Source organism: Somniosus microcephalus, chromosome 5 (assembly GCF_052327205.1).
Source record: "Somniosus microcephalus isolate GS21.2 chromosome 5, FLI_Smic_1.0, whole genome shotgun sequence".
In the NCBI taxonomy this organism is placed as follows: domain Eukaryota; kingdom Metazoa; phylum Chordata; class Chondrichthyes; order Squaliformes; family Somniosidae; genus Somniosus; species Somniosus microcephalus.
Genome location: NC_140991.1, coordinates 127,156,926 through 127,171,827, shown reverse-complemented (window position 1 = coordinate 127,171,827; position 14,902 = coordinate 127,156,926). Strand labels below are relative to the sequence as shown.

The 14,902-nt window shown below is 45.3% G+C and overlaps 1 protein-coding gene across 7 annotated transcripts in view; it reads right to left on the bottom strand.

Moving 5' to 3' along the window:
• LOC147117307 (syntaxin-17-like) overlaps window positions 1-14,902 on the bottom strand; it is a 99,400-nt gene that overhangs the window by 58,984 nt on the left and 25,514 nt on the right. The gene's annotated exons all lie outside the window — the stretch shown is intronic.

The following is a 14,902-nucleotide window of genomic DNA, read 5'->3' as shown; positions in this document are numbered from 1 at the left end:
CTACTTAATTTTTTTTTTTAATTCCCTTTTATGTCATCTCGTGCTACACACCATTTCTCCCAACAAAGCGAGCAGGTGATTTGCTCCCAAGCCTCTTCCAAAGCTTTCTGTAATACACTGTTTCTAGTAGATATGGGGACGTAGCTGTACAATTAACTGTAAGGAAGTGGAATTCCCTGTGAGGGTGTAATTGGGAAGTTACACCTGAAATTGTGCCCCTTCATACACCCATTTTGCCAATATCAATTTACATCTAAATTTCCTGCCAATCTCATTAGCTTATACGATGCAACTTAAAATTTGGCATAAACCAGAGGAAATCAGTAAAATTGGAGCCCGAGGTAAGCGTGGCATTCACACCATATTTAAGTGTGAAAATTAAGTTTGAGCCATCTAACCATCATTAATCCACATTAGGCACAGCACGTTTAATAATATGCAATTGAGAATGCTTTTCATTTTTTTAATGTGACTCATATTGAAGCCATAAAAATGCATTCAAAAACAACAGAAAATACAATACAGGTCTCGGTGAGGATAATTTTTTTTAAACATCGCATTAAAAAAAAAATCACAATAAAAACACCAGAAAAATGACTTTGTTTCTTGCTACACCTAAACTTCTGGGCTTCATTTTACACCCATTTTTAAAAAGTGTAATGCAGGAAATTCACGTGTAGAGCTCTTTAGCACAGGGAGGAGCCATTATACTAAGCCAAGATGGTGGTTGCAAGGTGGCCAGGGCTGGGAACTGAATATTCCTGGGTATTTGATAATTCAGAAGGATAGACAGAAAGGAAAGGGAGGTGGGGTGACTTTGTTGGTAAAGGATGGGATCAGTGCAGTGGTGAGAAGTGATATTGGCTCAGAAGATCAAGATGTAGAATCGGTTTGGGTGGAGATAAAAAATAGTAAGGGGAAAAAGTCTCTGGTGGGCGTAGTCTACAGGCCCCCGAACAGTAGCAATACTGTTGGACAGAGTATAAATCAACAAATAATGGAGGCCTGTAAAAAAGGTATGGTAATAATCATGGGTGATTTTAATCTCCATGTTGATTGGACAGATCAAATTGGCCTTGAGGAGTTCATAGAGTGTATCCGGGATGGTTTCCTAGAACAGTACGTAATGGAACCAACCAGGGAGTAGGCTATCTTGGATCTGGCACTGTGTAATGAGACAGAATTAATAAATGATCTCATAGTAAAGGATCCTCTAGGAAAGAGTGATCATAGCATGGTTGAATTTCAAATTCAGTTAGAGGGTGAGAAAGTTGTATCTCAAACCAGTGTCCTGATCTTAAACAAAGGCAATTACAATGGCATGAGGGCAGAACTGGCTAAAGTGGACTGGAAAAATTAAAGGGTAAGACAGTTGAAATGCAGTGGCGGACATTTAAGGAGATATTTCGTAACTCTCAACAAAAATATATTCCAGTGAGAAAGAAAGATTTTAAGAGAAGGGAGCACCATCCGTGGCTAACTAAGGAAGTAAAGGATGGTATCAAATTGAAAACGAAGGCATACAATGGTGCCAAGATTGGTGGGAGGTCAGAGGATTGGGAAATTTTTAAAAACCAGCAAAGGATGACTAAAAAAAAATAAAAAGAGAGAAGATGAATGATGAGAGTATACTGGCAAGAAATATTAAAACATATAGTAAGAGCTTCTACAGGTATATAAAAAGGAAGAGAGTAGCTAAAGTAAACGTTGGTCCCTTAGAGGATGAGACTGGGGAATTAATAATGGGGAACGAGGAAATGGCAGAGACTCTGAACAAATATTTTGTATCTGTCTTCACGGTAGAAGACACTAACAACATCCCAATAATGAATAATCAAGGGGCCACAGGGAGGGGGGGAACTAAAGACAATCACTATCACTAAGGAAAAAGTACTTGGTAAAATAATGGGATTAAAAGACGACAAGTCCCCTGGACCAGATGGCCTGCATTCCAGGGTCTTAAGAGAAGTGGCTGCAGAGATAATGGATGCATTGGTTGCAATATACCAAAGTTCCCTGAACTCTGGAGAGGTCCCAGCGGATTGGAAAACCGCAAATGTAACACCCCTATTTAAGAAAGGAGGGAGACAGAAAGCAGGAGACTGTACACCAGTTAGCCTAACATCTGTCATTGGGAAAATGCTGAAGTCCTTCATTAAGGAAGCAGTAGCAGGACATTTGTAAAATCATAATGCAGTCAAGCAGAGTCAGCATGGTTTTATGAAAGGGAAATCATGTTTAACAAATTTGCTGGAGTTCTTTGAGGATGTAACGAGCAGGGTGGACAAAGGTGAGCCAGTGGATGTGGTGTATTTGGATTTCCAGAAGGCATTCAATAAGGTGCCACATAAAAGGTTACTGCATAAGATAAGAGCTCATGGAGTTGGGGGTAATATATTAGCATGGATAGAGAATTGGCTAACTAACAGAAAGCAGAGAGTCGGGATAAATGGGTAATTTGCCGGTTGGCAAACGGTAACTAGTGGGATGCCACAGGGATCGGTGCTGGGGCCTGAAGTATTTACAATCTACATTAATGACTTGGATGAAGGGACCGAGTGTAATGTAGCCAAGTTTGCGGATGATACAAAGATGGGTGGGAAAGTAAGTTGTGCAGAGGACTCAAAGAATCTGCAAAGGGATATAGACAGGCTAAGTGAGTGGCCAAACATTTGGCAGATGGAGTATAATTTGGGAAAGTGCGAGGTTATCCACTTTAGCAGGAAAATTAAAAAAGCAAATTATTATTTAAATGGAGAGAGATTACAAAATGCTACAGTTCAGTGGGACCTGGGGGTCCTTGTGCATGAAACACAAAAAGTTAGCATGCAGGTACAGCAAGTAATGAAAAAGGCAAATGGAATGTTGGCCTTTATTTCAAGGGGGTTGAAGTATAAAAACAGGGAAGTCCTGCTACAACTGTACAGGATATTGGTGAGGCCACGCCTTGAGAACTGCGTACAGTTTTGGTCTCCTTATTTAAGGAAGGATATACTTGCATTGGAGGCAGTTCAGAGATGATTCAGTAGGTTAATTCCAGAGGGGGTTGACTTATGAGGAAAGGTTGAGCAGGTTGGGCCTATACTCATTGGAATTTAGGAGAATGAGAGGTGATCTTTGTCTTGTTTTACACACTTTGTATAAAAATAACAACTTGCAGGACAACAGAGTATTACAGTTTAACTCTTTTAATAAGCATTAGGTCTGTGATCTTACTCATACAGCACCATGGGGAAAAGCGTGGCATTAGGACCCCTAGCCTGGGTCTTCAAAACAATAGTCGTCCTTACAGCTGCCTGCAGGCCAATGACAACTCAGCATGTGATCACATGTGAATATAATAGGTATTCCTTACAGATGCCTGCGGGCCAATGATAATTCAATATGCAAATGTTACAATCTTATTGAAACATAGGATACTGAGGGGGCTCGACAAGGTAGATGCAGAGAGGATGTTTCCCCTCGTGGGGAAATCTAGAACTCGGGGGCACAGTTTCAGAATAAAGGGTTGCCCTTTTAGAACTGAGATGAGGAGGAATTTCTTCTCTCAGAGGGTCGTAAATCTGTGGAATTCTCTGCCCCAGAGAGTCATGGAGGCTGGATCATTAAATACATTTAAGGTGGAGATAGACAGATTTTTGCAAGATAAGGGAGTGAAGGGTTATGGGGAGCAGGCTGGGAAGTGGCTTTTGCCCAAGATCAGCCATGATCTTATTGAATGGCGGAGCAGGCTCGAGGGGCCAAGTAGCCTATTCCTGCTCCTATTTCTTATGTTCTTAAGATGCGTTTGGGCGCAATGATCAATAGTTGGACATCAAAGATCGGAGAAATTCGGGCGTAGCGTAATTATGTGCGTAACACACTTGTGCCCAAGTTTGCTCGATATTTTACGTCAGGTCTTACTTTACATCCCAATTGTGCATGTCTCTGGACGTAAATACGCAGGAAATTTGAGGCTCAACCTCCATTTGAAATCTTCTCAAAGCAGCCCAACCAAGATTGTGAACTTTCCACATGGAGAATCGTGGGTGTAAGCTCATATTCTTTTACTGCGATATAGCTCATCAGCACACCAACGCACAGTAGTGCTGGCCTGCCTTTTGTCCTATGTCTATAAACAGATCCAACAAAATGCATGTATGGAGAGCAAGTTGTGGTCTGGGCCTTTCTCCCACATAAAGTTTCTGACTTATCGGAGGGAAATCCCCTGCTTGCACTTTACTTTCAGTTGCTTGAACCATGTAGAAGCCAGAATAAAACAATGTATTGTTGAACAGTGCAGATGGTTTCAGTAATTTTTTATTTCTTTATTTAATTAAAGATTTTTAATAATTCTATTTCTACAGAAACTTCTCAGAGCAAATTCTCTTATAATGTAATTCCGTTAATCAACACTTAAGGTTTAAATATTGGAGTCTCTTCCTGACCAGAAGGAAAGTTTGTTTGAAAAGTAGGTTCAATGCAATGTCCGTTTCCTGTATACATAACTATAGCCAGGAAATTCCTGATTGCATGCAAATTGGGGGTAAATGGTGCAATGCAAATGCTTCTGCTGTCTGCATGTGTGTGGCCTTTTATTGCTTATATATTACATATACTGTGCGACCTCCCGCCCACACAGTGGGCAGCCTGAGAGTGTTTGCACAAGGTTCACCACCAGTCATTTCAAGAGCTCCAGCAGCCATTGGCTGTTGCTGAAGAGCAGCCTCCACAGTACAAACTGGTGCAACAAGCCTGGCGGCAGGTGGCTATCAGGGGGAGTGCTATCAACAACACCCAGAGGGCCTGGCTCCAAATGCACATGAAGATGACAGACCTGAAGAAATGAAGGCTATATAACAGTTTTTGATATCAAGCAACTCTCCAAACTATGCATGCCACAAAGTGTTTTCTGATAAACCAGTTACACTTGTACAGTTGCACCATCCAAAGAATTAATAAACCTTACAGTCCTTGAAACGCTCACATGCATAGCCATACTGCAACAAGGCACAAATACAAGCTGCAATTTACAATAGAAACTGTTGCAACACTGAAATCTAAAAGAGACTACACACTGCACATCCTTCTAATACGCCTAGCTGCAGGATGCATGTTCATCTAGTGACACAGGATGGGCTGCATGCTGAGTACAAGTGAGTCACTGTATGTGCGCTTCAAACCTGCAAAGTCCCAAGACAACTTCTCTGCTAACAGAATGCACATTAACAGAAGGTAAGAGACCCAAACTTGGCATCAGAAATTTCAAGTACATGACTCCCTTTGAAGAGACCATGCTGGATGTCAGAGGCTATGAGAAGACAGGGAATAAGTGACAGTGAAACTAAAGGACTCCTCCAAGCTGAGGGATCGTACCATCCTACTTTTGTTCCCCTACTCACTCATACAAAGGCATGCACTTAACCATAAAAACATTACATGCAGTGCATTACAATCCCAGCACTGTCTGACTGTGTCTCTTACTGTAGTGTATGTACCTTTAAGAGCCCCTGTGTACTGTAATACCGGTAGTGACCACTCGGGTATATAAGCCTGTATAGCGTCTTGTATCTTTTAGTTCACCTCCAGACTTTGTTCAGTAAACACCTGTTAAACCAACTCCTGCATTCCGTGTCTCCATTAACACACGGATACAACAGTGGCAACGAATTGGAAACGGACTTACCTGCAATTCGGCAGCACCTCAAGGAGATCGATTCCTCAGACGAAGGTCGAAGAAAAAAAAAAAAAACTGTGGTTTCACCAGCTAGCCGGGCTGGTGGCAGGTACTGCACTAATCCTTCCTGGGCGGCGGGCTGGGGCTCGATTGGGTGGCTCTGCAGCGGGGCCGAGCAGCGAGTTGGAAGGTGGAGGCAAACAGAGGCGGAGGGTGGAGCACTCGGGAGACGGCCGGCGCTGCAAAGCAGGTCGGCGTTCGGACCAAGCAGAGGGAGGGAAAAGTCCCAGAGTGTCCAGCAGGAACGAGTCTCCAACTATTAAAAATATCTGTGTAAATAAAAACCGCGGAGAACAGCGTTGTCAGCAGCGGGAAACCGCGGGAGGCGCCATTTTTTCTCGGCAGGGAAGAAAGGAAAGCGCGGGAGGCGCCATTTTTGATTTTCAGGATGCCTAAGACTGGCAATATTACTGCTTTCGATAGTAATATAGAGGATTGGACCACATATGTGGAAAGAGTGGAGGTATATTGCACAGCGAATGAAGTAGAGGATGATAAAAAGGCATCGGTACTTCTAAATCTGATGGGCGCAAGGACATACGGGCTGTTACGAAACTTAATCACTCCAGCCAAACCAATGGACAAGAATTTTAAGGAGATTGTTGATACCCTACAGGAGCACTTAAACCCAACACCGCTGCTGATAGCGGAACGATTCAAATTCTTCAGGAGGAATCAGCACAAGAATGAAAGTAATGCTGATTACCTCACCAAATTAAGAAAGCTGTCAAAGCACTGCCAATTCGGGGCAGGACTGGCAGATTCTCTACGAGACAAATTCGTCTGCGGTCTCCTAAGTGAAGGAACACAGAAAAGGCTACTTTCTGAGAAAGATTTGACACTGGACAGGGCTTTCAGTGTGGCTGTATCATACGAAGCAGCAGCAAGAGGAGCTGCAGAGATACAGCAAAAGCCACAGGACTTCGGCATCCATGAAATGACACGGGGTTTCGAGAGATGTTATCGCTGCGGCAGATCCACCCATGACCAGAGGGACTGCTGGTTCAAGGACAAAGCATGCAGGCAATGCGGAAAGATGGGACACATTGCACGTGTATGCCGAACTGGAAACAAAAAATCCACTGACAGAAAAAAAATCAAGAAGGAAAAGTACAGAGAGGTACAAATGATGACGGACAGTAGCTCCGAAGACCAGAAGAGCGATAGCGACTCCGGAAACAAGAGACTAAGCTGTCTCAAATTACATAATGTAATTGCCAAAGAAGATTACCAGACCATTTGGGTTACCCTCACGATAGCGGGGTCCCCAGTTAAAATGGAGCTAGATACAGGATCAGCTCTGACCGTCATAAGTCGACGGGATTACGAGCGGCTATTTCCGCATATACCTTTGAAAGACACATCCATCATCTTGAAGACACATACGGGGCAGAAAGTATACCCCAGAGGGAAAATAAGGGTGCCTGTTGTATACAACGGCAAGGAAATACAGAAGTTGTATTTATACGTTCTGCAAGATGGTGGTCCACCGTTGTTGGGACGTGAATGGATCAGGAAGATACGTTTAGACTGGCACTCCATTCAGGCACTGACGGTGACCAGTAAGAAAAAAAATGATGACGTCATACCTGAACGATTAAAAGACACCTTGGCTAACGCCAAAAGAAGTGTTTCAACAGGAACGAGGAACCTTGAAAGGCGTCACCGCCTCAATAAAAGTGGAAGATGCGGCAATTCCCAAGTTTTTTAAGGCAAGGCCGGTGCCATACGCAATTCGTCCAGCAGTCGAGGCAGAGCTGGAGAATTTGGAAAAAGCAGGTGTGTTATCCAAGGTAGATTGGAGCGAGTGGGCAACACCCATCGTCCCGGTCATGAAGAAAACGTTGAATAATGATAAATCTGAAGAACAGAGAAAAATTCGCATCTGTGGAGACTTCAAGGTGACTGTAAACCCGGTCCTTCACACGATACAGTATCCTCTTCCAAGGATAGAAGATATTTTCGCCTCACTATCCGGAGGGAAACGTTTCACCAAAATGGACTTGGTACAGGCATATCTACAGATGAAGGTTGAGGAGGCCTCTAAAAAGTATCTCACGATAAACACACACAAAGGCCTGTACCAGTACAATCGACTGGTTTTCGGAGTAGCATCAGCTCCAGCTATCTGGCAAAGAGCTATGGAGCAAGTCCTGCAAGGGATTCCGGGTACTCAATGCTACCTGGACGACATCCTTGTAACAGAAGAAAATGACAACGAGCACTTTGCCAATTTGGAGCAGGTGCTCACTAGGCTGAGAGAACGGGGCCTACGAGCAAATCGCCCCAAGTGCGAATTTTTCCAGAAACAAATATCATATTGTGGCCATATAATTAACGAAGAATGGTTGCATAAGTCACCTGAAAAAATTGAAGCGGTCATAAAAGCCCCAGCACCTGAAAATGTCTCACAATTAAGGTCATTCCTGGGATTGATAAATTACTATCATAAATTTTTACCGAACTTGTCAACTGTTCTGCACCCTCTTAACGCACTGCTACAAACGGGAGTAATTTGGAAATGGAGCGAAGACTGTAAACATGCCTTCCATAAATGCAAAGGCTTGATCACATCCAAGGAAGTGTTGGCTCATTACAACCCATCACTGCCAATCAGACTGGCGTGCGATGCATCCCCTTCCGGCGTAGGAGCGGTATTATTGCATAGATTCCCTGATGGCTCGGAGCGGCCGATAGCTTTTGCGTCACGCTCATTGAACTCAGCTGAGCGTAACTATGCCCAGATCGACAGGGAAGCACTCAGCCTGGTGTGGGGAGTGAAGAAATTCAACCATTACCTACACGGACAAAAATTTACCTTGTTGACTGACCATCAACCCCTCGTCTCCATATTCAACCCTAAAAAGGGCGTTCCCATTATGACAGCGCAAAGGCTACAGAGGTGGTTCCTTTTCCTAGGGGCACACCAATATGACATAGAATACAAAGGATCAAAACAGCATGGGAATGCTGACGGTTTATCGCACCTACCGTTGCCAACGGTAGAAGAGGCACCTACAGTGGACCCAGTGGAGATGTTCCACTCAACCATAGTGGAATGTCTACCAATAACAAATTCTGCAATTGAAAAGGAAACGAGAAATGACCCGACTCTCTCACGAGTCTACGATTTAACGGTGAAGGGATGGCCAGCACATGGCGAACCACTGTTGCCAGCATTCTCGCAAAGAAGAGAACAGCTGTCAGTGTGCCGAGGAACCTTGATGTGTGGATCCAGAGTGGTGATTCCACCCAAACTCCAGGATAAAGTGCTAAAGGAGCTTCACGAGGGGCATCTGGGTGGAGTGAAAATGAAGAACCTAGCCAGAGCGTTTGTGTGGTGGCCAGGTATTGATGGAGACATCGAAGAAATGACCAAGAGCTGTCTAGGATGCCAGAAAGTCCAAAACGCCCCACCACAAGCCCCTCTACATCCATGGGAGTGGCCCTCATCTCCATGGCAAAGGGTACATATCGACTTTGCTGGTCCATTTATGGACTCAATGTTCTTAATCGCGGTTGATGCACACTCCAAGTGGCCAGAGGTAATAAAGATGTCCTCCACCACCACGGAAAAAACCATCACAGTATTAAGGACCATATTTGCCAGGAATGGGCTGCCTGAATAGATCTGTTCTGATAATGGACCGCAATTTGTGTCCGAAGAATTCAGGAAGTTCTTAAAAAACAATGGGGTTAAGCACTACACGTCCGCCCCATACCATCCCGCCACCAATGGATTAGCTGAAAGGTTTGTCCAGACCTTCAAGAAGGCCATAAAGGCCATGGGTAATGAAGACATAAATCTACAACATAAGGTAGATAACTTCTTGTTTGCGTACAGGAATGCAACACATGTGGTTACAAACCAAACTCCCGCCATGATGTTTTTCAATAGAAGACTAAGATGCTGGCTGGATTTGATCAAGCCAAACATCAGAAGGGACGTAGAGAACCGGCAATTTCAAGGCATGAATGAAAGGCCAACTAGAACCTTCCAGATAGGTCAACAAGTTTTGGCCCGGGACTACCGTACCGAGAAATGGCAGCCTGGAACTATTTGCACACGACTAGGACCGCTGATGTATACCGTGGACATTGGTGAAAGCATAATAAGGCGCCATGCTGACCAGATCATAGAGTCATCTGAAAAAGGGACAACCTACACCACAACTCTATACGCCTAATGATGAAGCAGAGATACCCATATAGTATCTACCTCCGATCCGGTGATACTGGAACCAGATGAACCCGACACTGGCATTCAAGCCGAATCGACCTTGCCAAAAGAACCTACTACACCACCGAAAACTACTACACCGCCGAGGCGTTATCCGGACCGAGTCAGGAAGCCTCCAGAGAGACTGACTTATAATTGATTAGCTGCAGCAAATGTGTAGATTATTGTTCTTGTAACATGTTAATTAATGATTACTTAAAATGTTATGTACTAATGATCTAAAAGGGGAGGAATTGTAGTGTATGTACCTTTAAGAGCCCGTGTACTGTAATACCGGTAGTGACCACTCGGGTATATAAGCCTGTATAGCGTCTTGTATCTTTTAGTTCACCTCCAGACTTTGTTCAGTAAACACCTGTTAAACCAACTCCTGCATTCCATGTCTCCATTAACACACGGATACAACACTTACAACCAACATTATAACATAGTGGAGTGGGACTAATTGGATAGTTCTACCAAAGAGACAGCACAGGCACAATGGGCCGAATAGCCTCCTACTGTGCTGTATCATTCTATGATACGATGTCCCTCTTCTATTTGTAGGCCTGGAGGAACAGCCCATCAGCGGGCCCCAAGCAACCCTGCACCATTCTTACCAACTGTCACAAGCAGGTGCCACACAGCCCTTGGACAATATAGTAACTTTGAGAAGGTAGTACCAAAAAAGTCGCAGTTCAAGCACAGGGAGAAGCAAGTACTGCTGGCAAACGCAGAGAGGGAACTGTTGTGTATGTACCTTTAAGGGAATAACTGGTCTCAGACTGCAGTACCGGCAGTGACCACCCCTGTATAAAAGGCCCTAGCAGGCTTCTGTAGTTTCAGTTTCCAGGTTGTCTCCATTCAGTAAAGACTTGTTATAATCAACTCCTGCAGTCCGTGTCTCAATTATACACGGACATAATACTGGCGACGAGCAAGAAATGAACTTACCTGCAACTCGGCAGCACCTCAGACGACGTTATTGAAGGTCGAAGCCAGAAGAAAGAAAAAAAAAAAAATCCAAAGAAACTCGAGAAACGGGCGTCGACCGTGGGCAACCGCCCTCCAAATCATCGAATTGAAAAGTGCAGGAGAGACTGTCGAGAGCCAGGCTTGGTCTCCAGTCTGTGGTTTCCCAGCTAATCGGGCTGGTGGCAGGTAGTGCACTGATCCTTCCTGGGCTGCGGCAGGCTAGAGCTCGATCGGGTGGCTCTGCAACGGGGTCGGGCAGCGAGTCGGGAAGCAAAGAGAGAGAGAGAGGGTGGAGCACACAGGGCGCGGCCGGTGCTTCGCAGCCGGGCAGCGTTCGGACCTAAGAAGAGGGAGGGAAGCGTCCCAGAGGGTCTGCTCCACGACGGGAACGGTTCTTCAATCAACGGAGGAAATATTGAAGCGCGATAGAAAAATAAAAATACCGTGGAGAGCGGCGTTGGCAGCAGCGGCAGCGGCGGGAAAGCGCGGGAGGCGCCATCTTAACTCGGCGGGGAAGAAGGAAAAGCGCGGGAGGCGCCATTTTGATCCATCGGGGACGAAGGCAAAGCGCGGGAGGCGCCATCTTAGATTTTCAAGATGCCAAAGACTGGCGATATCACTGCCTTCGATAATGCAATAGAAGACTGGACCACGTATGTGGAAAGAGTCGAAGTATATTGCAAGGCAAACGAAATAGCCGATGAGAAAAAGGCATCGGTATTGCTAAATTTAATATGCGCAAGAACGTATGGCCTATTGCGGGACCTGATTACTCCAGCCAAACCGAAGGCGAAGAGTTTTAACGAAATTGTTGCTATCCTACAGGAACACCTAAATCCTACACCGCTGCTGATAGCAGAAAGATTTAAATTCCACAGGAGAAATCAGCATAAAAATGAGAGCAATGCTGATTACCTTACGGAACTACGCAAGCTATCAAAGCACTGCCAGTTCGGAGCAGGACTGGCAGATACCTTACGGGACAAATTTGTCTGTGGACTCCTGAGTGAAGGAACCCAGAAGAGGTTACTCTCAGAGAAAGAGCTGACGCTAGATAAGGCTTTCAGCGTGGCAGTATCATACGAAGCAGCAGCAAGGGGAGCTGCGGAAATACAACAAAAGCCACAGGAATACGGCACCCACGAAATGACACGGGGATTTGCAAAATGTTATCGCTGCGGCAGAACAAACCATGACCAGAAGGACTGCTGGTCCAAGGACAAAATATGCAGGCAATGCGGAAAGATGGGACACATTGCACGAGTTTGCAGGTCTGGGAAGAAGACCAACGACAACAAAAAGGCTACTAAGGAACCGTACAGGAAAGTACAAAAGATGACGGACAGTAGTTCCGAAGACCAGATGAGCCATAGTGAATCCGGGAACAAGAGACTAAGCTGTCTCAAACTTCACAATGTAATCGCAAAAGAGGATCACCGAACCATTTGGGTCATCCTCACAATAGCAGGGTCCCAAGTCAAAATGGAATTGGATACAGGATCAGCTCTAACCGTCATGAATCGACGAGACTACGAGCGGCTATTCTCACACATACCCTTGAGAGAGACATCCATTGTCTTGAGGACATATATGGGGCAAAAAGTATACCCCAGAGGAAAAATAAGGGTGCCTGTCGAATACAACGGCAAGAAAATACGGAAATTGTATCTCTACATTCTGCAAGATGGTGGACCACCGTTATTGGGACGTGAATGGATCAGAAAGATAAGTTTAGACTGGCACTCCATTCAGGCACTGACGGTGGCTGGTAAAGAGGATGACGACGTCACTCCTGGACGATTGTCAACAATCTTAGCTGACGCCAAAGAGGTATTTCAACAAGAACTGGGCACTCTTAAAGGCGTAACCGCCTTGCTAAAAATAGAGGAGAATGCAATTCCCAAGTTTTTCAAAGCAAGACCGGTACCATATGCAATTCGCCCAGCCATCGAGGCAGAGCTGGAGAATCTGGAGAAGGCAGGCGTGTTATCTAAGGTAGACTGGAGCGAGTGGGCAACACCCATCGTTCCTGTCATGAAGAAAACGTTAAACAATAAGTCTGAGGAGCCAAGGAAGGTTCGCATCTGTGGGGACTTCAAGGTGACGGTGAACCCAGTCCTTCACACAGTACAATATCCTCTTCCAAGGATAGAAGATATCTTCGCCTCACTATCTGGAGGGAAGCGTTTTACAAAAATTGACCTAGCACAAGCATATTTGCAGATGGAGGTTGAAGAATCCTCTAGGAAGTATCTCACGATAAACACTCACAAAGGTCTTTACCAGTATAATCGACTGGTATTCGCAGTAGCATCAGCTCCGGCGATATGGCAAAGAGCGATGGAACAAGTCCTGCAAGGGACTCCGGGGACTCAGTGCTACTTGGACGACATCCTAGTGACAGGTGAAGATGACAGTGAACACCTTGCCAACCTAGAGGAGGTGCTCACTAGACTACGTGAACATGGGCTACGAGCCAATCGCCCTAAGTGCGAGTTTTTTAAGAAACAGATATCGTACTGTGGCCATGTGATTGATGAAGAGGGGTTGCATAAGTCCCCTGACAAAATTGAAGCGGTGGTTAAGGCTCCAGCGCCTGAAAATGTGTCGCAACTGAGGTCATTCCTCGGATTGGTGAATTACTACCATAAGTTTTTGCCGAATTTGTCCACAATTCTGCACCCACTGAACGCCCTACTACGAACGGGAGTAGCATGGAAATGGAGCGATGAATGTAAGCGGGCCTTTCAGAAGAGTAAGGACCTAATCACTTCAAGTATTGGCTCACTACAACCCATCACTACCGATAAGACTGGCGTGTGATGCGTCTCCCTACGGTGTTGGGGCGGTACTGTCACGTAAATTCCTTGATGGTTCAGAGAAGCCGATAGCTTTTGCGTCACGGTTGTTAACTTCAGCCGAGCGTAACTACGCCCAGATTGACAGAGAGGCCCTCAGCCTGCTGTGGGGGGTGAAGAAGTTCAATCACTACCTGCACGGTCAGAAATTTACTCTACTAACTGATCATCAACCTCTCGTCTCCATTTTCAACCCTTAGAAGGGCGTACCGATAATGACGGCACAACGGCTACAGAGGTGGTCCCTTTTCCTAGGGGCACACCAATATGACATCGAGTACAAAGGAACTAAACAGCATGGGAATGCTGATGGATTGTCGCGCCTACCATTGCCGACGGTGGAAGAAGAACTGGCAGTGGATCCCGTGGAGTTATTCCACTCGACTATAGTCGAATGTCTCCCTGTGACGAATGCAAACATAGAAAAAGAAACACGAAATGACCCGACACTCTCCTGGGTCTATGATTTAACGGTGAAGGGATGGCCAGCACATGGCGAACCACTGCTGCCAGCATTCTCGCCGAGAAGAGAACAGCTGTCAGTGTGCAGAGGAACCTTGATGTGTGGATCCAAAGTAGTAATTCCACCCAAATTGAAGGATAGAGTGCTCAATGAGCTTCATGAGGGTCATCTGGGAGGGGTAAAAATGAAGAACTTAGCCAGAGCGTTTGTGTGGTGGCCGGGAATCGATAGAGAAATCGAAGAGATGACCAAGAGCTGTACAGGATGCCAGAAGGTCCAAAACGCCCCACCACAAGCCCCTCTACATCCATGGGAGTGGCCCTCATCTCCATGGCAAAGGGTGCACATTGATTTTGCTGGTCCCTTCATGGACTCGATGTTTTTAATTGCGGTGGATGCACATTCAAAGTGGCCAGAGGTAATAAAAATGTCCTCAACCACCACAGAAAAAACTATCACAGTCTTACGAACCATATTCGCCAGGAATGGGCTGCCTGAACAGATTTGCTCTGACAATGGACCACAGTTTGTGTCTGAAGAGTTCCGGAGGTTCTTAAAGAACAATGGTGTTAAGCATTACACATCCGCCCCATATCATCCAGCCACTAATGGATTGGCCGAGAGGTTTGTTCAAACATTCAAGAAGGCTATCAAGGCAATGTGTAATGAAG